The 22,023-nt window shown below is 48.6% G+C and overlaps 2 long non-coding RNA genes across 3 annotated transcripts; one reads left to right on the top strand and one right to left on the bottom strand.

Moving 5' to 3' along the window:
* Positions 1-447: 447 nt before the first annotated feature.
* LOC123285622 (uncharacterized) lies at positions 448-12,857 on the bottom strand. Of its 2 annotated transcripts, XR_011503682.1 has the most exons (4): positions 12,719-12,857; positions 6,874-6,966; positions 6,631-6,744; positions 448-3,079 (listed from the first exon to the last, which is right to left on the bottom strand). It is a non-coding gene; the product is annotated as an uncharacterized lncRNA (long non-coding RNA). The 2 variants fall into 2 exon arrangements; XR_011503683.1 differs by lacking the exon at positions 6,874-6,966.
* On the top strand, positions 11,677-17,773 carry LOC139045380 (uncharacterized). Its single transcript, XR_011503684.1, has 3 exons — positions 11,677-12,494; positions 12,800-12,967; positions 15,619-17,773. It is a non-coding gene; the product is annotated as an uncharacterized lncRNA (long non-coding RNA).
* The last annotated feature ends 4,250 nt before the right edge of the window (positions 17,774-22,023 follow it).

The raw sequence follows: 22,023 nt of genomic DNA, 5'->3' as shown, positions 1-22,023 counted from the left end.
TCCCCCTGCTGGGCAAAGAAAGTAAAGCTTTTCCTTTCCTCTCAAGACTCTGTCCTCGTTATTTGGATTGGCATCGGGTTCAGAGACTGAACTTTTGGTTACACAGTTGGCGACCCAGATGGGACCTGTGGGTTGTTCCCACTGAGACCCCCTCGGCTTCTTCGGATGCTCCAGAGTTGTGCTCTGCGCCTGCCCCAGTTGTGGAAGTGGACAGTTGGAGAAAGACTCAGGGAGGCCTGATCACCCGGGACCAGTACTTAGTTGACTGGATTTCACCCGGGTCGAGTCCAGGTCTGCTCCCTTGGCTGGCCTCTGCGGAGTGCCCAGCACAGCCAGAGGGGCCGCTCCAGCCGCTGGGAAAGCGGGTTTCACTCTGGGAGGCTTCCCTCATGCTTCATCCCCTGGGCAGCCATCTGGACCTTGGAGACCTCTGGAAACTACCTTGGGGAGAAGGAAAGAGCGTTTGTGTGGAGTCGTGATCCCCCAGCCCAACTAGGTCAGTCCCCCGGTGTGCACAATCGAGGTCCCTTGTCTTTGCTCATTTGGGAAGATTTGTAGGCTGCATCTTCATTTATTGGGCACATCTGCGAGTAGGACACAGCCTACGCTGGAACTGAAGTGTTTTGAGTTTTGGTTTCTTGGTATTGGCTTCTGTTGCTGGCTGAGGGTGTTTGGAAAAGCATGGTTTGGTTTGGTTTGGTCTCTTTGGTGGTTGTTTGTCTGTCTATCTGTCCCCTTTTGTGTTGACATGGGAGGCACCACATGGAGCCCCTTGGGAAAGATTTTGGCTGATGGTCAATCCATAGTTACAAGCTGATGACAAAAAATATGCTATTTTGTTGTAACACCACCTGGCTGATGTATGTCTTGGAAAGTGAGGAAAGACGGCCATTGAATGGAACTTTGAGTTATTACACCATCTTACAGCTGGAGTTGTGTTGTGAAAGGTCTGGAAAACGGGATGAGTTTCCACCTGTGCAGGCTTTTATGTGGTTGCATGATCAGGTGTCCCGCCAGGGACCAAGCTGACGGTCCAAAGAAAAGCCAAGCTCCCAGTAGTCAAAGATGCTCAGATACCAAAAGAAAACCTTTACGAGAACATGCCAACCCTGAGCGTGTTAAATCCCTTTAATCCTACTGTCAGTGTGACACAGCCCCTGATGGTAAATGCCCCCGACATTAGAAGGAAGCTCAAGAAGGTTGAAGGCACCACAGCCACAAGTTCTGGTCAGTTGGTGAAAGTTGCTTTCAAAGTTTATAATGCTCGAGAGGAACGTAAAGCCAAGCCCGCCAAAGGCTTTACACAGCTCCCCCAGATGGAGAGACAGAAATGGGGAGCCAGGGCTGCATAGGGAGGTGCACCAAATATTGGGGAAAAATCAGTGTGCCTACTGCAAAGAAAAGGGGCCCTGGAAAAATGACTGCCCTAAGCTGGAGGAAGGCATGAGAGGGAAAAATCGGGGTCCTCCTAACAAGCTCCCTGACCTCTTGTGTCCAAGACTCAGAGGAGGAAGACGACTGATGGGGCCAAGGGTTCTTTGCCATGCTGGTGGCTCCCATTCCAATAGTCCCCCATAAGCCCTGGGTACAAAGGACAGTGGGGACACAATTGGCTGACTTTCTGCTGGGTGCTGATGCCACTTACTCATCATTAAATAATTTCTCGGTTGCCATTGTTGGAGTCAATGGGAAAATTCAACAGAGCCTCATGCTGCAACCACTGGAATGCAACTTGGAAAAACAAAATTTGGATTCCTACCTAGGGTGCTTTGTGTTACTGTACCTGATTCATGGCAGTAATTTTTAAACAATAACTGTGGGCACTCTGTGTGTGTGTGTCTATATGTATGTTAGATGTGTGTGATATTTTATATCTGCATTGTATGGCCCAAATTCAGAGCTCTATTAATTGATTTAAACTAAATACATACTATAAATTCTAAATGTAAGAAATACTATCCCAAAGGTGTTTCAAGGTGTTCAGCATGATACAAAATGATCTTTGGTAAATGAAAGCCTGTTTAAGTTTGCTGGTTTGATTTAAAATAGGCATGTCCTCAAAGTTAGCATTGGTGGATATAATGCAGACGTATAGCCTGGGTCAACTGGCCAAATGAACTCATGTTATCTCTGTTAGAGAATTGATCAGCAAAAGTAACTTGGTATAATAGCTGATTTGTTTGATGCCTCACGAGGTTTTTGTAGGCAGCCTAAATTTAGTTGTTGAAAATGGGTAAGAGTTTTTAAGTACAACAATTATGTTTTATAGTCTGCATACTTGAAAAACACCTTCCAAAATCTTTTTGGAAATTTAAATTTTTCAGAGCTTTGTTAAGTTCAATTAAATAATGAAAGTTTATTTGGTATCTACGTCATTTCCACATAAGATAAAATATTAAAAGTTGATTCCTAAGCATAGATTTGTCTGCGTTTGATTTCTTATCCCAAAGAAACTGAAAGATGCTTAGGCCCTATTGATAAACATGTTTTATGTATGCTGAGGAATTTTCTATGAGAAAAGACATATTTCTAAAAAGCCTGTATACAAGGAAAGTAAAATGTATGTTTTCAGTAAAGGAGATAAAAAGAACAGAGATATTTTTGTTTGTTTTGTTAAGAAAGACAAATTTGTCCTGAAGAACTAGGAAAGAAAATAAAAAAGGAAAGAAGACCTGGGACAAATTCTGAAGGTGAAAAGTAGGTGACAGAAGGTTTGTGGAAGTAAAACCCTGAGGAGTTTTGTTTATGGTCAAGGTGACTGAGATTGAAATGAATTTATTAAGTAAATAAGTTTCAATTTCAAAAGCAAGCTGATGCAAAATCACTGTTTTAACTCTGTTTGCCCTTGACTATTTCTGTTGCCACTTTGAATAGATGCCTGAGCGTGGTTTTGCAGGGAGCGTTGTTTCCTATCTGAACAAATGTTTTAAATCTTTTAATATTTTTTGACAGGCTCTCCTCCACCCTGCAAAATATTCGAGTCCTGAATAAAGGCTTTCTTTTGACCTAGGAGAGGACGGAGAGTTTCTCTGGGGATTTTCAGAGGCCCCGAGACGTCTCAGAGAAATCTGCTCTCTTCCTATAAGAAAAAATATTAAACCCATTAGGCTTATTTGGTATGTTAAATTACATGGGAAACATTGTCAAGTAAGTAATAATAAACTTTTTTAGATGGTATTATGTGGATAAATGTTATAGATATAAGTATTTCAAAAATTATATAATAGTCCTAAAATTCCGACCTGTTCTGATTGTTAGCCATGATTCTGGTTATTATCTCAAAGTGTTACATGTCTCAAGAACGGTCAAGTGTCTTTGTCAATTGCCATTTTTTGAATGTTTTGTTACTTGCAGACAGTTGTTTTATGCTGATGTTTTTATAGAACTGTTTTGTCTTCAGAGAAGTTCATAAAAAGGGCTCTAATACAGGTTTCTGATAAACTTTCCGATTATAAAACTAAGCTGGGTAAGAAATTACAGAACTCTAACAGAGAAACTGATGAGCTCATAAAACTGCTGACAGAAGATAAGAGCAAGAGCCAGTGACGCCGGACTGAAGAAACTGATGCGGATAATTATGATTATTATGATTTCTTGTTTAAGATATTGCTGATTTTTTAAATTTTTTTTTCAGATTTAAGAAAACATATTTCTCTTTTCTCTTAAGGAACTATAACGTAGCAATTTGTAAGCAAAATTGAAGCATTTATCTTTTTCTCTCTGTCTAAGCCCTCAAAAATATAGAAACTCTTGATGAGTAAGTATTCTTATTTTCATGGCAATATGATCGTTTGCATAAGTTCAATAAGAGTCTGTTCTTATAGGAGGATGCAACTGGAAATAGTGCTTATATTACCAAGGCTTTGACTAGAAAGTCATATTTGAAAAAAAAAACCACACAGGCTCAGATACGACAAGACAGCTTTCGAGGTATAGAAGTTGACTTTCTGGAATAAAGCCACTTGGAAATGTTGGCCTGGTACCTTGCTTATGGGTTCCCTGGTAAGCAAGCCCTGGTAAGGGTGAGTAAAGAATGTCACTCCCTCTGGCAGGTGCAAAGAACCCCAGGCTATTTTGGGGAACCTTGCAAAGAGAGGAATTCACCCAAGACTGTAGGTATTGCAGGTGGAGTCTGATGACAAGTCCTTGGCTTGGCTTTCCTGGCCTTGAGAGGCCTTTAAAGTTCGATCTGAGATTTCTTATAAAAAATTCCAGCTAAGTAGGTTTAAAAGAGCCTATATGATCAATTGCTATTCTTGCTGTACTTATGTAAATAATCAGGCCAAGTTTATTAAAACTAGACATTTTGCAAACCAGTTAGTGTTAATTTGGCTACGTTTGGTAAAATTGAGGGTGATTTTAGAGAGAAAAAATTATGTTTCAGTAGAAACCATAATACACATTTGTGGATATTAGATCCTAGTTCTGATAATGGTCTTTGAGGTTCTTGTTATATCTGTTAACTGAACTGGATCCTGAATTCTTCTAGTCTCCTAAAATATCTGGCTACAAATCTCCAAACCAACATTTTCAGTTTTTCCCCATCATTTACATTCAGAATCATTGAGAACCGCATCTTCCCTGTTTCCTGGAGCCTTGCAAACTGAAGGGGGAGGGCTTGATATGAACCTAAGAGAAAGTCATGTCTGCTCCTACATAAGCCACTCAGAAAGGTACGAGATAGCACCAGCAGAGACACTCGGAGCTGCAAAAGATGCTCGACTCAGACACCTAGAAATCTTTTAACTGGTTGCCACCTGGGCTCAGGAACTGATTTATAACTTGCTGCAACCATTAACCTTGTTTTCCTTTTGTTTCTCTAGAAATGTTTCTTATTAAATACCTGGTTACAGCAGAATGTCAGATCATCATACTTCCATCCTAGATGGTACGAAAACAGGTATTGGTGACTGGTTTTCAAGCTTATTTTCCTGGATATCAGAAGGAGTCTGATCCACGTTGTCTGGCATTCTACATTTCTGTTTGTCTCTGCCCCTATTAATGGCTGGGATATGTATTATGGTTAAATTTGTCCTCTGCTGTGTTTCCAGCATTTGTAAAACTGCGACTGAGACTACACCCCACAGGGAAACTGGCAAAAACATGTTGAAGCTTTCCACTGCAAAAACCCCCTAGCTCTTGCCCCGATTCAGCAGGAAGCAGCCAGATGAGCATGATGCCCCTTTTCCATGGAAATGGAGAGCAAGAAATGACAGTGGGGGATAGGTTACTGGTTCTTAGTTAATACCAGCCCTGATACAGGTTCCCATACAGTGAACCCAGCGTATGTGGGCTGAAAACTGCAAGCACACGTTCCCAGTTCCCTGGGTCCTTAGTTACGCTCATATGTAAATATGTTTCTTTACCCTCTGACTCCCTGAGCTTCACAACCAAATAGAAGTTACACATTGTTAAAGCCCAGATGGGCTCAAGCTGGGCTCGCACTAAAGTGGCGGCTGATCCCAGGACCTCGAAGTTCTTTCACAGAGAAATTAGTGCCCAGAGAATATCAAGAAACAGAAGCTTCCCAGAGTCTACCATCCACCATGGAGATAAACAGCCAGGGACGTCCATCTGTGGAATCCTTTGTCTCCCCGCCCTTGGAAGCTGTCCAAAATGCAGGCCGATGGGAAAACGCTGACCAAGAAGGTCACAGCTCCCCTCCCCTACCTAAAACCCCAAATAAAACCCCTACGCGTTTCTTAATGGGGAGCTAGCAATTCTTGAGGCACCAGCCCTTGCTGTGCTCCCCCTGCTGGGCAAAGAAAGTAAAGCCTTTCCTTTCCTCTCAAGACTGTTGTCGTTATTTGGATTGGCATCGGGTTCAGAGACCAAGCTTCCAGTTCCAGTTGCTTACTGGTCTTCTGGTTATTCTAGAGGTTACTCATGGAAATTAAATACGGACAGGCAGGATTCATGATGAGGAAAAAGAAGAAATATAGTTTGTTCAGACTCTTTGGTCGGAAACTATTGTTGAGATTTTGTGTTTGGAAGTGGGAAATGGATTTTGGTAACACGCTTTCTGGTCAAATTAAGTGTAGTGGGCATGATGCTGATTTCAGCTTGCTGGTAAGTTCATGAATGGTGAGAAGTGGTGCATAATGGTTGGAAAACATCTGAGAAGTTTGGAGAGTTTGAATAGGTTTGAAGGATGATCAGATTTTAGATTTGTGTTGCAAGGTTGAGTTCAAGCACCAGAGCAAAGCCTAGAATAGTCACGGCAAGGGCTGTTAGTTCAGACAACAGGACAGTTAGTGGTGGAATAGTTGTTGGAGAAATGTTGCTGGAGATAAGAAACCTGGCAAAGACACCCCCCAATTAAAAGACGTTTGATGGAATTAATTAGGAGGGGGTATCTCCATGAATTACAATAAAGGTAGAAAAACGAGCCTGTCCTAGGAGTGCAATTGATTATACAGGCTTTTTTAAAAAATCTGCTTTGCTGGAATTTTTTTATGAGGAATCTCAGATCGAACTGTAAAGGTCTCTCGAGGCCTAAAAGCCAAGCCAAGGACTTGCCATCAGATTTTGCCTGCAGTACCTACAGATTTGGGTGGATTTCTCTTTGAGGTCCCCCGAAATATTCTGAGGTTCCTTGCACCTGCCAGATAAGCAAGCTTCCTTACTTACCGGGTAAGATTGCCAGAATCTCTGTAAACAAGGTACCAGGCCCATGTTTCCAAGTGGCTGTATTCCAGAAAGTCCAATCTTTGTTCCTGAAAAGCTGTCTTGTCATATCTGAGCCTGTATGTTTAAAATATGACATTGCGGTCAAAGGCTTGGTAATATAACCAATGTGTCCTGTTATAAGGAGAACAGATTCTTATTGAACTTATGCAAATAACTATATTGCCACAAAATAACCATACTCACTCATAAAGAGTTTCCAAATTCTAGAGGGATCAGGTAGGGAGAAAAAGATAAGTGTTTCAGTTCTGCTCATAAAGGTATAATTTCACCAAATTGCTGTAAGCCATAATTAGCATAAGAGAAAAGAGAAAAAGATTTCCTTAAATATGAGAAAATAAAACAACACATCAAAACTCAACAATATTTCAAACAGAAGTCATAAAAAGTTATAATCATCCTCATCAGTTCACACAGTCTTGTATAATTGATTCTTGAGCTTAATCTTCTGTTAGCAGATCTATGAGCTCAGTTTCTGTTAGAATTCTGTAATTTCTTACCCAGTTCAGTTTTACACTCTGAAAGTTTATCAGAAACCTGTAGTTTAGAACCTTTGTGTCAGAATCCTTTCCAGGAATTTCTCTGAAGATGAAACATATTTGCAAAAGCAAAGCATCACAGTAAAACAGCAACTATCTGCAAATGACAAAAGACTCAAAAAGGCAAATGAGAAAGAAACTTGGCTACTTCTGTGACATACAACACTTTAAGATAATAACTGGAATTATGACTGATAACCAGAACAGATTAGAATTTTAGGAGTGCTATATAATGTTAAGACACGTATATTAATAACACTCACCCACATAACACCACATAAGAAAGTTTGTCATCGCTCATTTGACAATGCTTCCCATGTAATTGAATAGACCAAATAAGCCTAATTAGTTTAGTATTTTCAAAAGAAACCCTTCTGTTCAGGACTTGAATATTTTTGATGAGAAGCTTGTCAAAAATATCAAAAGACTTTAAAACACTTGTTCAAACAACGCTCACTGTGAAACAATGCTCAGGTATCTATTTAAAGTGACAACAGAAACAATCAAAAATCTTAAGAGTGACCTCAGTCATTATTTTAACAAAACAGATTTATCTTTTAGGTAGACTTATTCAAAGGAACACCTTTTATAACCTCTTTATCAAGAGCAGACCAAAAGTTCAGGAAAATTATCTTGAGAGAAAAACCAAATTTTAATTTCTGCACCAGCTTATTATTAAAACTCATTTACTTAGTTGGATTTACTTTAATCTACTTGACTAGGCATAAAACTCCTTTCAGACTTTCTCCTTCACAAACCTTCTACAACTTTCTTTTTGCCTTCAGAATTTGTCCCAAAGTCTTTCTTTTTTCCTTTCTAGTACATTAGGACAAATTTATCTTTTTTAACCCATCAAACAAAAATACTTGCATTCTTTATACCCTCTTTACTGAAAACATACATTTTAACTTTCCTTGAATACAGAGCTGTTTTCCTTATTAATTCCCAGTAGCTTTAATTATATATGTTAATTAGAACTTTTAACCATTAACAGACCCTAGTAAACACTAAAAGGTAAGCAATTACAAATTGTCTTTTATATCAGCATTCTAAACACTTCATAATTTCTAGAAACACGCCGCTTTACAGTAACAGACCCAAAGACTTTTAGCCCCTCTGCAATAAGAAGCCAAAAGTAGATAACTTAGATATGTTTAGCTGTAATGCTTGTGTGCTATCCAATCCAAAAATGACCCAGATGCTCAGATTTTTATCATTTAACTTAACTTGGCAAAACTCAAGGTTGTTATCAAAAAGAATTTGGAAGCTGTTTTTTTTTTTCAAGTATACAGACCATAAAACAGTTATTGTACCCACAAAAACTTCATGAGACATTAGACAAAACTGGTCATCATTTAAAGCTATTATTTTGCTGATGAATTTAACAGACAATGTGAGCTTATTTGACTAGTAAACCCAGGCTGCATGCCTGCATCATAGGCAAATACCGACAACTCTGACAACAAGACTATTTTCAATCAGACCAACGAACTTAAACAAGCTTTCATTTACCAAAGGTTAATTCACATCACGTTAACTTGAAAGACATTGGATTAATTTCTACTACATTTAGAATTTATGTAAGTGCTTACTTTAAGCCAATTAAACCGAGCTCTTAATTTTGGCCATACCATCCGGAGGTAAAATATCACACATATAACGTACATAAGACACACGTACACAGAGACTGCACAGCTATTGTTTTTTACCAATATTTGTGGAGAAGATACTCAAGATGCTAGATTTTTTGCAAGGGCACGCTTATGGCCATTTTTCCTCTCCCCTCCTCTCTCTCTCTCTTTTTTTTTTCCTTCAGTCTTAGGAATCAGTGATGGGCTAGATAGTAGCTCCTGGAGAGGGGAGATGATAATCCTTTTCGTGATAAAGAAACTGGGTGGAATCTGAACTGCCTCTAGAGCTGTATTTCCAGTCTTGCAAGGATTTTCTAAGGACAGTTGCTCTTGATTTCCCAGAAACTGGACTGTAACTTGAATGACGTGCTAGGTTGATCTACCTGTCCAACTGCACCATAAAAGCACAGAGAAACCTCTCAAGTTTTCTCCCGGCTGGAATTTCTGGGGCATAACCCATCCAATTGAAAGTGTTTCTAATTAGTTAGAATGCACCCGAGTGGTGAGTCTCTGGGGATGCTTAGGGCGTTCCCCAAGGCGGTAAAGCCAGTGTCCGACTGACAGTGAACTGGAGAAGGGTGCAGAGTCTGATTGCGGGTGTCAACATAGTTATAAGATTTAATCAACGCCCACTTAGCCGGCGCAACTTTGTCCCTGAGCCCGCACAAGGGGAGCTAGGGAAGCAGGAAGCAAAGGCCTGGAACTGGCTGGAGGTCGGGGCTCCCAGTGCCAGGGTTGAAAGTTAAGTCCCTGGCACAAGGTTTTCAAGTTTTCGATTTTACAGAAGGTCCAGGTTCTGGTCAGGTCCAGCCTGAACTTAACCTCGACTTGGTGACGACAGAGGAGATGATGAACGAAACAGACAAAGAAAGGAAAAGAAGAGATCAGACCTCACCCTCATGGCCTCTTCCTGAGGGTTATCAAGATAAGAGTCACACAACAGTTCCTGTGCAGGGCACACAACCCTAGCACGACAGTTCACAGAATAAATCACAGGTCTCCTACTCTCATAGCCAATTCAGTAGGTGACTAAAATACTCAATGAGTCAACCGTCAAGGGAGGGCACCCCACTTGGGGTCGCCGGGGTGATCAGGCCCGGAAACCCAAAGTTGGGGCTCCCAGGGGTGGAGGCTTTGACTCTTGAAAGATTTCTTTGTTTCCCGGTTGCAAAGCTCAAAAGGAGACAAAAATGGCCATTGTAACTCTAAGAAAGATGAAAGAGATGGGTCCATTACTTTGAAAATCCCTCCTGAACCTAGGGCAGCATCCTACCCGTCGTTCCTACTGTGGCGTTCCTATAGCAAGGGGTGATGGGGGGGTCCTCCAGCATTGCATGCCTTGTATACCTTCCTTGTTATGCCTGGCAGTAACAGGTGCCTGGTGAATGGTCCCAGAGAGAAAAGGAGCCATTACCTTGAAAATCCCCCCAGTGGGGTTCCTGTAGCAAGGAATGATGGGGGCATCCCTTGAACATCTTCCCTATTATGCCTGGCAGTAATAGGTGCCTGGTGAATGGTCCCCAGGATAAAAGGATAGAGAAAAACAGTGAGGAATTTTCCGCCAGTCTGGGGGACATTCTACCCAATTGCAGCCTGGAGCCATTCTCCCAAAAAGGGGTTCCCATACTCCACCAAAGGTTAGAGTTTGGTACTTCCCTTGAAGTGGAGTCCCGATTGGGACTTTCCCTCAGTTCAGAGCATGGTCAGGTGCCATGGGAGGGATCCCAATCCAGCCTTAGGAAAAGAAACCTTCCGTGGGAGTCTTGCAGATTGGCGAACGTCCTAATGACTTAAGTGGCCGACCCGCACCCACGTAAAATTTATATATTAGAGATAGAGTCAAGAAGGAATGGATTAATTCATTCTTCATCGCCCTGAGGCTTAAGGTACTGATTCTCTTCAAGCTGAATGCCATGATTTTCCCCCTAGAGTAGCCATGGGCAGCAAACGTGGATTCATACAGCCATCCAAGAAAGTTCCCGATGGAGAAGTGAATTTAGATCCATCCTCGAAAAAGAGAAAGGCACAAGGAAAAAGGGCACTTACCAGAACTTGAGCTCACAAGCCGATGAAGCAAGTTGCCCGTACGGGCCACCAGAAATGATGTGGGGTCGGTGAGCCAAGGAGTCGAAAGAAAGATTTCTTGGACTCTCAAGGCCTGGCAGTGGTGCTCTTTTATTTAGAGAATAGTACGGAATAGCATGGGGACAGGACCCATGGGCAGTGAAGAGCTGCAGGCATGGGGACAGGACCCATGGGCAGTCAGAGCTCCTGCTGCTGCCCCGAGTTGAGGGTTAGGGCTAATTTTTATAAGGCATGGGTACGTGACTTATTTTTACTGGAAAAAGAAAAGATGATGTAAAAAGTCATTAAATGATTTCAGTGCAGATGGGGTCTGGTTATTGTGCGGTCATATAACTTTAGATACGAATCTGGCCATATAGATCGGCATGTAGGTGAGGATGCCCTGGGCTTCTCTCCCTGGGGCGGTCCTAATTCACACCATTAAAAAAGTCCACTGGGTTGTATAGTTTGGCATGTAGGCCAGGTCACCTTGGGCTTCTCTAGCTGGGGCTGCCTTAATCCACATCACAAGGAAGTGAGGTGTACAGAGTGGTTATATACCCCCATACAGGACGTTTCACATGTGATTGAAATGTCCCTCCCACAATAGTCACAAGATTGCCCTGTTGGCACAGCACTTGATGGACAGAGCAGGTAGTGGGTCCGCTATCTTGGTGGGCACAGCAGGAGGCAAGTCTATTGTTTCCAGCTAGGCGGTCACAGGTGAGCGCAGCAATCAGCTTCCAGCCTAAGGAAAGATGCTTAATCCTTAAAGAAATGCCAAGGTTGGGAGGGGGAGGGAAGTTGCACCTTTATCTCAAGGGCCTTTGCTCTTGCCATAGGGAATCTCTAAAGCAGATATACAACGCATGCTCAACGGCCTCGGTCAGGCCCTTTTGGAAAGACAAGTTCAGGCAGAGTTAGGTTTACACCAAATGGCTTCCTCATATTCTCCAATATATCCTATTGCTTGCCATTTTTATTTGTCACCTGTCTCCTGCCTCTGTCCCCAGGTCCACCAGCATGGCACCCCAAGGACTGGGTCTCTGCTCTCACCAGGGACCACACCCCCTGGGAAGCCCTGAGCCACTCTGGGCTGGACAACTAGCCATCCTGCCTCTGGCCTGTGCTGGGCCCGCTGAGCCCTGGGGAGCCAGCAGGGTCAGAGCAGGGACGACCGTCAGGGGCTCACAGGCTGGGCACGGGAGACAGGCTGTTCAGGGCCCCAGCTGGGGTGGGCCGTGCGGGGGCCCAGGGCCCAGGGCTGACTCTGCTAACCCTGAAGTTTCTACCTGGGCTGGCAGGAAGCCACACGGGCAAGCAGGCTCTCCCCCCCGGCCTGGCCCTAGACTCCACCCCACTCACACAGACACGGACTTTATCTCCCAGGACAGGGAGGGGCTGAGGGTGGAGATTAGCCACCTGCTGCAGGCTTCCACCCCAGGGCGGGAACAGCTCAGGCATCCAAGAACAGCCGGGCCCTGGAGGTACCCTCACCCTGTGCTGGGGGCTCACTTTCGTCCCCTGAGTGGGGTTTCGGGGACGAGTCCCACCAGGAGCTGTTCTGCTGCTGGTGGGTATGGCTTTCCTGTGTGTCTGCTCCCCTACCCCAGGGCCAGGGTGAGTGGGTGACAGAAGGCTGGGTCAGCCTAGGAGAGCCGGGCAGCTGGGGAACAAGGGCAGGATAGGGACATGGCAGGCCGGGATGGGGAGGAAGGCATTGTGGGGGTACACCCAGGGGCAGGAATAGGGGTGCTGGGGCGCGGCTGGACAGACAGGCAGGCTCAGGAGACTCACCAGGCTCAGGGCGTCAGCCTTGGGTGCCTGGTTCCAGGGTGGCGGCCCTCAGCCTCGCAGAGGCTCCATGTCTCTCCTCAGGACCCCTCATTCCCTGGCTGCTGTCCCCTGCCCCCTGCCAGCAGGATGAGCTTCAGCACTTGGGCTTCCTGCTGCCTCGCTGGCTGAAAGAGAAAGAGAAACTGCAGCAGGAGCCAGCGAGGACAGCCTTCGGGGTGATCTCAGGAAGTATTCGTCTCCAGTCCCCAAGTACGTGCCGTTGGGGCCCTAGGCTGCCAGGGGAGCAGGACCCCACAGTGACAGGCAGGGAAGGCCCTGGGCTGCAGTCTGCAGTTAGCAGGACCTGAGGCCCAGAGCAGAGGGCAGGGCAGGGGGAGGGGGGCAGCATAGGCGGCAGGGGGGATCCCCTGCTGACCCTAGAGAGCCAGCCTGCAGGTCCTGACAGCAGGAGCCAAGAGGAACCTCCTTGGCTGCCTGTTACCTGTGTCTGTGGAAAAGGGGAGACTCTATGTCTATGGAAAGGAGGGACCCTGCTTCTACGGAAAGGGGGGACCCTGCTTCTACGGAAAGGGGGGAACCTGCTTCTCTGGAAAGGGGGGAAGCTGCTTCTACGGAAAGGGGGGACCCTGCTTCTCTGGAAAGGGGGGACCCTGTTTCTACGGAAAGTGGGGACCCTGCTTCTCTGGAAAGGGGGGACCCTGCTTCTACAGAAAGGGGGGACCCTGCTTCTCTGGAAAGGGGGGATCCTGCTTCTACGGAAAGTAGGGACCCTGCTTCTCTGGAAAGGGGGGAACCTGCTTCTCTGGAAAGGGAGGACCCTGCTTCTCTGGAAAGGGGGGAACCTGCTTCTCTGGAAAGGGGGGACCCTGCTTCTCTGGAAAGGTGGAACCTGAATCTCTGGAAAGGGGGGAAGCTGCTTCTATGGAAAGGGAGGAACCTGCTTTTATGGAGAGAGAGGACCGTCCCCTCCAAGGAAACCCCGTCCCTTCCAAGGAAACCCCACCTCCCAGCAGTGCACTCTGGGCATGTCCACCCTCTGCCCGGAGTGAGGCAGGCTGGTTTCCACCTGCACAGCCCTGCCCACGACTCTGCAGAAGGCAACCCTTCCCCGACACCAGGAGGCTGGGGGTCCCTGAGTCCCCGTCGGGGCAAGAAGGGGGGTACTTTGTGAGCACCCACAGGGGCCCCCATTGAGTCCACCCCCACCTGCCCCTGGGACGGGGTGGGAGTGGCTATTTCCTGCTCACATTTCACAGATGGGGACCCCGGGGCTCAGAAAGGGACAGGGCCTTGCCCAGGGTCTCCCATGTGCAAACTGTGCTGAGCCCCAAACCACAGCCTTCCTGTGCAGACGGGGCTCTCCCCACCCCAGCTTCCCTGGAGCCACGGCCATCACGTGAGCTGGGGGAAAGGAGGGCAGGCCTGGGAGGCAGAAGCGGGGGCTGGTGAGAGGCAGCCCACCCACCCCTGGATTACTCTCACTGCCACCACCCTGCCAGCCGCCTACAGCCCCTGATTCCCACAGTTATTGTTTAAAAATTACTGCCATGAATCAGGTACAGTAACACAAAGCACCCTAGGTAGGAATCCAAATTTTGTTTTTCCAAGTTCCATTCCAGCGGTTGCGGCATGAGTCTGTTGAGTTTTCCCATCGACTCCAACAATGGCAACCGAGAAATTATTTAATGATGAGTAAGTAGCATCAGTACCCAGCAGGAAGTCAGCCAATTGTGTCCCCGCTGTCCTTTGTACCCAGGGCTCATGGGCGACTATTGGAACGGGAGCCACCAGCATGGCAAAGAACCCTTGGCCTCATCAGTCGTCTTTCTCCTCTGAGTCTTGGACACAAGAGGTCAGGGAGCTTGTTAGGAGGACCCCGATTTTTCCCTCTCATGCCTTCCTCCAGCTTAGGGCAGTCATTTTTCCAGGGCCCCTTTTCTTTGCAGGAGGCACACTGATTTTTCCCCCATTTTTGGTGTCCCTCTCTATGCAGCCCTGGCTCCCCATTTCTGTCTCTCCATCTGGGGGAGCTGTGTAAAGCCTTTGGCGGGCTTGGCTTTACGTTCCTCTCGAGCATTATAAACTTTGAAAGCAACTTTCACCAACTGACCAGAACTCGTGGCTGTGGCGCCTTCAACCTTCTTGAGCTTCCTTCTAATATCGGGGGCATTTACCATTAGGGGCTGTGTCACACTGACAGTAGGATTAAAGGGATTTAACACGCTCAGGGTTGGCATGTTCTCGTAAAGGTTTTCTTTTCGTATCTGAGCATCTTTGACTACTGGGAGCTTGGCATTCTTTTGCACCATCAGCTTGGTTCCTGGCGGGACACCTTCCTGATCGTGCAACCGCATAAAAGCCTGCACAGGTGGAAACTCATCCCGTTTTCCAGACCTTTCACAACACAACTCCAGCTGTAAGATGGTGTAATAACTCAAAGTTCCATTCAATGGCCGTCTTTCCTCACTTTCCAAGACATACATCAGCCAGGTGGTGTTACAACAAAATAGCATATTTTTTTGTCATCGGCTTGTAACTATGGATTGACCATCAGCCAAAATCTTTCCCAAGGGGCTCCATGTGGTGACTCCCATGTCAACACAAAAGGAGATAGACAGACAAACAACAATCAAAGAGACCAAACCAAACCAAACAAGCATGCTTTTCCAAACACCCTCAGCCAGCAACAGAAGCCAATACCAAGAAACCAAAACTCAAAACACTTCAGTTCCAGCGTAGGCTGTGTCCTACTGGCAGATGTGCCCAATAAATGAAGATGCAGCATACAGATCTTCCCAAATGAGCAAAGACAAGGGACCTCGATTGTGCACACTGGGGGACTGACCTAGTTGGGCTGGGGGATCACGACTCCACACAAACGCTCTTTCCTTCTCCCCAAGGTAGTTTCCAGAGGTCTCCAAGGTCCAGATGGCTGCCCAGGGGATGAAGCATGAGGGAAGCCTCCCAGAGTGAAACCCGCTTTCCCAGCGGCTGGAGCGGCCCCTCTGGCTGTGCTGGGCACTCCGCAGAGGCCAGCCAAGGGAGCAGACCTGGACTCGACCCGGGTGAAATCCAGTCAACTAAGTACTGGTCCCGGGTGATCAGGCCTCCCTGAGTCTTTCTCCAACTGTCCACTTCCACAACTGGGGCAGGCGCAGAGCACAATTCTGGAGCATCTGAAGAAGCCGAGGGGGTCTCAGCGGGAACAACCCACAGGTCCCATCTGGGTCGCCAACTGTGTAACCAAAAGTTCAGTCTCTGAACCCGATGCCAATCCAAATAACGAGGACAGAGTCTTGAGAGGAAAGGAAAGGCTTTACTTTCTTTGCCCAGCAGGGGGAGCACAGCAAGGGCTGGTGCCTCAAGCACTGCTAGCTCCCCATTAAGAAACGCGTAGGGGTTGTCATTTGGGGTTTTAGGTAGGGGAGGGGAGCTGTGACCTTCTTGGTCAGCGTTTTCCCATCGCCCCATGTTGGGGACTGCTTCCAAGGGCGGGGAGACAAAGGATTCCACAGATGGACGTCCCTGGCTGTTTATCTCCATGGTGGATGGTAGACTCTGGGAAGCTTCTGTTTCTTGATATTCTCTGGGCACTAATTTCTCTGTGAAAGAACTTCGAGGTCCTGGGATCAGCCACCACTTTAGTGCGAGCCCAGCTTGAGCCCATCTGGGCTTTAACAATGTGTAACTTCTATTTGGTTGTGAAGCTCAGGGAGTCAGAGGGTAAAGAAATACATTTACGTATGAGCGTAACTAAGGACCCAGGGAACTGGGAACGTGTGCTTGTAGTTTTAACCCGTATATGCTGGGCTCCCTGTAGGGGAACCCATATCAGGGCTGATATTACCTAAGAGCCGGTAAGACAATGACCAACCAGTCACAATTACCACTCCAGTCCCATAGCTCCATAAGGCAGCAATTCCTAAGGCCTCCTCAGTAAAAAACCCAGAGTCTCCAGTGTCATAAAATACTCCACCCCCATCCCATTAGACTTAAACACAATTTCTCTCTCATCAGTTTTCAAAATAAATAAACCCGCCATAACCTCCATCAATAGCTCCAAAGGGAATATCCCTGGGACAGTTAAATCAGAAACTCAAGCCTCAGGACACTGCCCAGGAGCCGGAGCTGTTGGATAACCAAAACCCACATCCCCTCCAAATGGGGTGTGTGGATAGGATGCTCAGATTCATTAAAAAAGATGTAATGAAGGAAAGGGTTCTGATAGGAGTTAGTTGTGTGTAAGTCTGGTATGCAGGGGCTGTGGGATTCTCCTAGAGATAGAATTGTTGTGAGGATGTCTGGCATCATGCTCTTGGCATGTTCTGCCGGGAAGAAGCAGACAAGTGGACTCGCTGTGTATTCAACATTGAAGCCAGAGACGCGTTCGACTCTCCCTGTGTTCAATCAATGGAACTCGCTTGGTTCCATTGCCAGGGTTGAAATGAATCATCCTGTGCCTAGTAGTCAAGATGAAAAATTAGTCATAAGTATTCTTGGGTAAAAATTAATGTTGAAGGTGAAAAAGATGGTACATTAGCAGGACGGACAGTAGAATAATTGCTCACGTTACTTCCCACAAAACTGTTGGTGCTGCTGCTCGTAGGGTTCTAATTAGTGCACGTGTTGAATTTGAAGCTGAGGCTGATCAGAGAATGGAATAAACAGCTAGGCCTGACAGGGTTCGTGCAAACAGTAGGCCTAGGCTTCTATTAATCAGTGGGCGTGGTGTGGGTCGTGGAATTCATCTTGTCAGGGCCAGAGGGAGGGGCCGGGATTGGTGCAACGAGAAATAGGGATGTTGACGGTGTTGGTGGTGTGGCGGTTCTTTAATGAATAGTCTGACGGCACCAGCGTTGGGCTGCAGCAGGCCACGGGGGCCGACCGTGTTGGTCCTTTGAGGAGTCCTATGCAGCCTAACGCTTCTCACTGGACCGTCGTGAGGAGAGCAGCGGCAAGCGGGATGGGGGTGATGAGTCGGAGAACGCTGATTACGAGCGAGTTGTCAGGAAGAGGAATCGAACCTCTGGCAATAAAGCTTTAAGTTTTACAAGATGCCCAGCTCTGGCATCCTGACAAACCCTGTTCCTGGGAAGGGCTGGGTCTAAATTAATTAGATTAAGATTATATCATCCATTAGTTTGAAGGTGCTTTTGAAAAGTGGGCCGACTTTTCTCGTCCTTTTGTACTGGGAGAAATGTGGAATCGATAGAAACCAATTGGATTATTGCTGATGAACTCAGATCTCAGAGCACCTTAATCATTGAAGAAACAACCCATGAACAGCAGTTACCCCGCTGGGACGTCCTGCTTTCTTGGGAGGGTGGTGAACCCCCTTGTTGGTGATGAGCTCTAGAGCAGGATGCTCTGCTCTCCCCAGGGTGACGTTGTTTTGTGTTTCAGAGATGCGTCCCCTCGTCCCCAGTCTAGCTGTGGAAGTGGTTGGTGGTGGCCCCAGGGAAACCTTGGGACAGGACAGGACAGGACCATCTGCGGGCCCAGGAGGGGATGAGGGCAGGAGGGAGTGCTCAGTGCTCAGAGGGCCTCACCCCAGCCACACCCTAAGCCAGCCAGGTCCCACCTCCCAGCCTTTGCATGGCACCCCCCCATCCCCCTCTGCCCGCAGCCCCCAGATCCCCGCCCTGAGCCCAGCAGGCCTGAGCCCACTCTCAAACCCCACCCTCGTCACCGGTTTATCATAGCCAGCTGTTTCTGCTCCTGCCTCTGTCTCCTCCAGGCCCTGTGTCCTGAGGGAGTGGGGCAGGCCACAGTGCGACCCCAGGTGCATTAGCGAGCAGCTCTTCTCTGCCAGCAGCACACTTTCCCCTAGCAGCAGGAGGCTGGGACCCGGCTGGCCAAGTGGGCTGAGCTATGGGGGGTGGGAGGTGGGGCCAGCACGTGGGGAGATGAGTGGGCCTCTCCTTGCAAGAGGCCTGACTCTGGAGCTGACACGTTTTGGGTCCCCACCTCCGGGAACCTGCAGACAACATCATGATGTCCGTGCCTTCCTGCTCATTCGGTCCCAGCTGAGTCTTAGGCCTCTCCCCTCCTGCTGCCCCACCCCATGGTGTTGCCCTCCCCACAGGGCCAAGGCCCCCTCTGCAGGGCCCTCTCTGTCCCTGGCCCATTTCCAGGGCAGCTGTTCCCTGGCCTGAGCCTTCCCCCCAGGGCACAGTGAGCTGCTTTGGCCCGGCTGGTCCCCAGTGCTGGGGGACACTGAGCCCCAGGAGGGCAGGGTTGGCCCCTCAAGGCTCGGCGCATGCCCTGGTATATGTGTGCTCCCGGTCAGGCAGCCCTGGTTTCCAAGGGGTAGGGGTCCTGGTGCCTAGGGTGGGGGAGGGGGCTTCCACCAAGAACACAGCAAGAGGCCCACTGACTGCACGTGGCTGCCAGCCAGTCACTTGGGACGCCTTCTGCCGAGAAACCAGCAGGCGGGAGAGCAGGCTTGGTCTTGGCAGGCGTCCTGGAGGGTCTCGCTTGCACCCAAGCAGTCCTCAGGGTGTCCCTCGGATCTCCAGTCCTGCTGTGGCCAGAAGACAAGCAGCCTCGTGGTAAAGTTCTAGAGCTCTCCTAGACCCCGTGGGCAGAGAGCGAGGTGGCCAGCACGGGGGTGCAGGAGAAGACCCAAGGCCGCCACAGCGTCAGCCCTGCTGCAGCCGGGAGCCCTGGGCCGACCCCACAGCCTTCTGCACCTGCAGGAGCTGCTCCCAGACTCGCCTGAGAAGCAGGTGATGCTCGCAGCCAACACGGCCCAGCTGCATCCTGCCCGGGCCTGCCCGCAGCCCCAGAGAGCAGCGTCGGGCAGGCAGGCGTCGCGCGCGTGGCAGCTCCTGTCCCGTACCTGCTGCATGAGGTGCAGAGACACCAGGCTGCTGCCACACCCGGGGGTGATGCAGGGCCGAGGTTTCGTGTGAACGCATTTCAGAAGACGACCGTCATTGGAAAGACAATGCTCACGGTCCCCAAGAGGAGGGGCACAGCACACCAGGTGGGCCACGCAGGGAAGGCCAGGGTGGGTCAGGAGGCAGAGGGAGGGGGCACACCGTGGGCAAGAGGCTTGATCTGGTTTCTGCGGGAAAGGCGGGGTCAGGCGGGCAGCAGGCGGGCAGCGGGCTGGTGGGAACACTTTCAGTGGGCTCTGGGCTGGCCCCAGGCACCCTGTCCTGCCCTGGGGTAACTAGTGCAGAGGATTACTGGCCTGGAGCATGAGATGCCAACAGAGGAGTTGGGGAGCGGGCTCTGGACTGGTCAGTTTGCATGTGAAGGGTGCATCCCCAGGTCAGCCTTCACTATCTCTGGGAACTGACTGGCCCTGGGAGGGGGTGTCTCCCCAGGGTGGGTGAGGTCCCAGACGTCAGACCATTAGGTAAAGGCAGGCTTAATGCAGGCCTCCTGTCTCTGCCTTGCTCCATCGTGGAGGGGGACGGCCTGATGGGCCCAGGTGCCCCGCCCTGGTAGGTGTGGCCTTGTGGGGGCTGTGGGGTGGACACCCGTCCGGAGCCCTTCCCACAGCCTCAAGTAGCCATCTCCCTGTGGGGACCAGAAGCTGGCTGAGGAAGCATCTTCTCCCCAGAATTTCGCTAAATTCATTGAGGCTGCGTGGGGGCTCGACATGTCTCCAGCTGGCAACGGTCCCATGAGCACGTGAAAGGGCCTGCGTCCCGCTGCCATGGGTGGGCATCCAGGGGCGCCAGTGAATGGAGCTGGAGGGGGGATGGCGCTGCCCAGGCCTGCTCTCTCCTGCCGGTCTTTCCTGGTTCTGTCAACGCCCGAGAGAGGACAGTTAAAGCCCCACTTTTCATAGAGCCTCAGGTGTCCCTCCTTCCAGTTGTGTCAGTGTTTGCCTAATTGACTGGCAGCCGTTATTGGGTGAATGGGCACTAAGACTGGGGTGACTTCTCGGTGAATGGAGCCCTCGTCCTGCTTGTGAGAGTCCTTCTCCTGATGTCCACTGGGCACGATGGAATTGAGTCCTCATCCTTGCTTCGACTTTTGGTCCACCCGAGCCCCACATTCATGGTGGGCTCGTTGTAGACAGCATGGAATTTGTCATGTTTTGCTGAGGAAGATTAGTCCTGAGCTAACATCCGTGCCAATCTTCCTCCACTTTATATGAGGGTTGCTGCCACAGCATGGCTAATGAGTAGTGTAGGTCCACCCCAAGGATCTGAACCCAGGAACCCAGGCACCTGAAGTGGAGCAGACCAAAGTTAACCACTATGCCATGGGGCCAGCTCAGGGTTTGTCAAGTTCTTGTATACAACCTGCCACTCTCTGAGCTGAGATCACTAACCTGACATTAACACCCATGTTAAAGCTTCACAGATTAAGAGATAAATAAGGTAGAGAGATGGATGGATATAAACTCATAGGTAGGCAGATAGCCACAGAGCATCAACAGAGATTGACAAACATGTAAAACAGAATTCAGACTCAAAGAATGAACAAAATTATAATTCAAATGAATAAAACAACCACGGTGAAAAGAAAAGTGAACCACTGTCACTTTGGAGCATGAAATCTGGAGGAAAGGAAGAGAGAACTGAACGCCAGCACTGGCCTCTGGCTCCTGGGCAGGAATCTCCCGACGGGAGCAGTCCTGAGACGACCCTGCATCTTCTAGGACTGAGCCCACAGGTGAACATGCCCTGGACAAAGGAGGCCGGGCTGGCACCAGGCTCAAGAGCCACAGGCGCAGAAAGCAGCAGACAGAACGCGCCTGTCGTTTGTTCGGAACCAGAGCTCTCGGTGTGAACTCCTGCTGACGTGTGGTCTGCACGTCTGTCCACTCAGATCTGTGTCCTCAGCTCTGTGTGCCTCTATGAGGGAGGTGTGTCAAGGGTGTGGGTATGCGATTCCTGACCCATCCCCTGTGAATCCCAGAAGCCATGGCCCCCCTGTGACAGTGAGGACCCCGGCCCACCCACATTGGGTTCCAAACACCATTCTCCATCAGAATGGCCAGGGCTGCAATGAGAAATGTCCGGGCCCAGGACCAGGGCAGGGAAAGAACCAGAGGGCCCTGGAACACCCTGTTGGGCCTGAAATTAAGGACAGGCTCACGGAATGACTGGGATTTGTCAAAAGAAAGCAGGAGCCAGTGTAAAGGGACTCCTGCTGGAAAGAGCGGGGACAGTGTGAACATCGCCGTAACAGAGAGCACTGGGCTAGAACCAGGAACAGAATCGGGGACCAGGAGGCCCTCAGGGGATCGACGCATCAGTGAATGAACGAGTGAGTGAAAGGGGAAAGTTCTTCCCTCCAGCGGAGAAAACGGTTGAGGGAGGAAGAGTCAGTGGATAAAG

Source organism: Equus asinus, chromosome 5, assembly GCF_041296235.1.
Source record: "Equus asinus isolate D_3611 breed Donkey chromosome 5, EquAss-T2T_v2, whole genome shotgun sequence".
In the NCBI taxonomy this organism is placed as follows: Eukaryota; Metazoa; Chordata; class Mammalia; order Perissodactyla; family Equidae; genus Equus; species Equus asinus.
The sequence above is the reverse complement of the archived record's forward strand: the minus strand, read 5'-3'. Positions and strand labels throughout refer to the sequence as shown.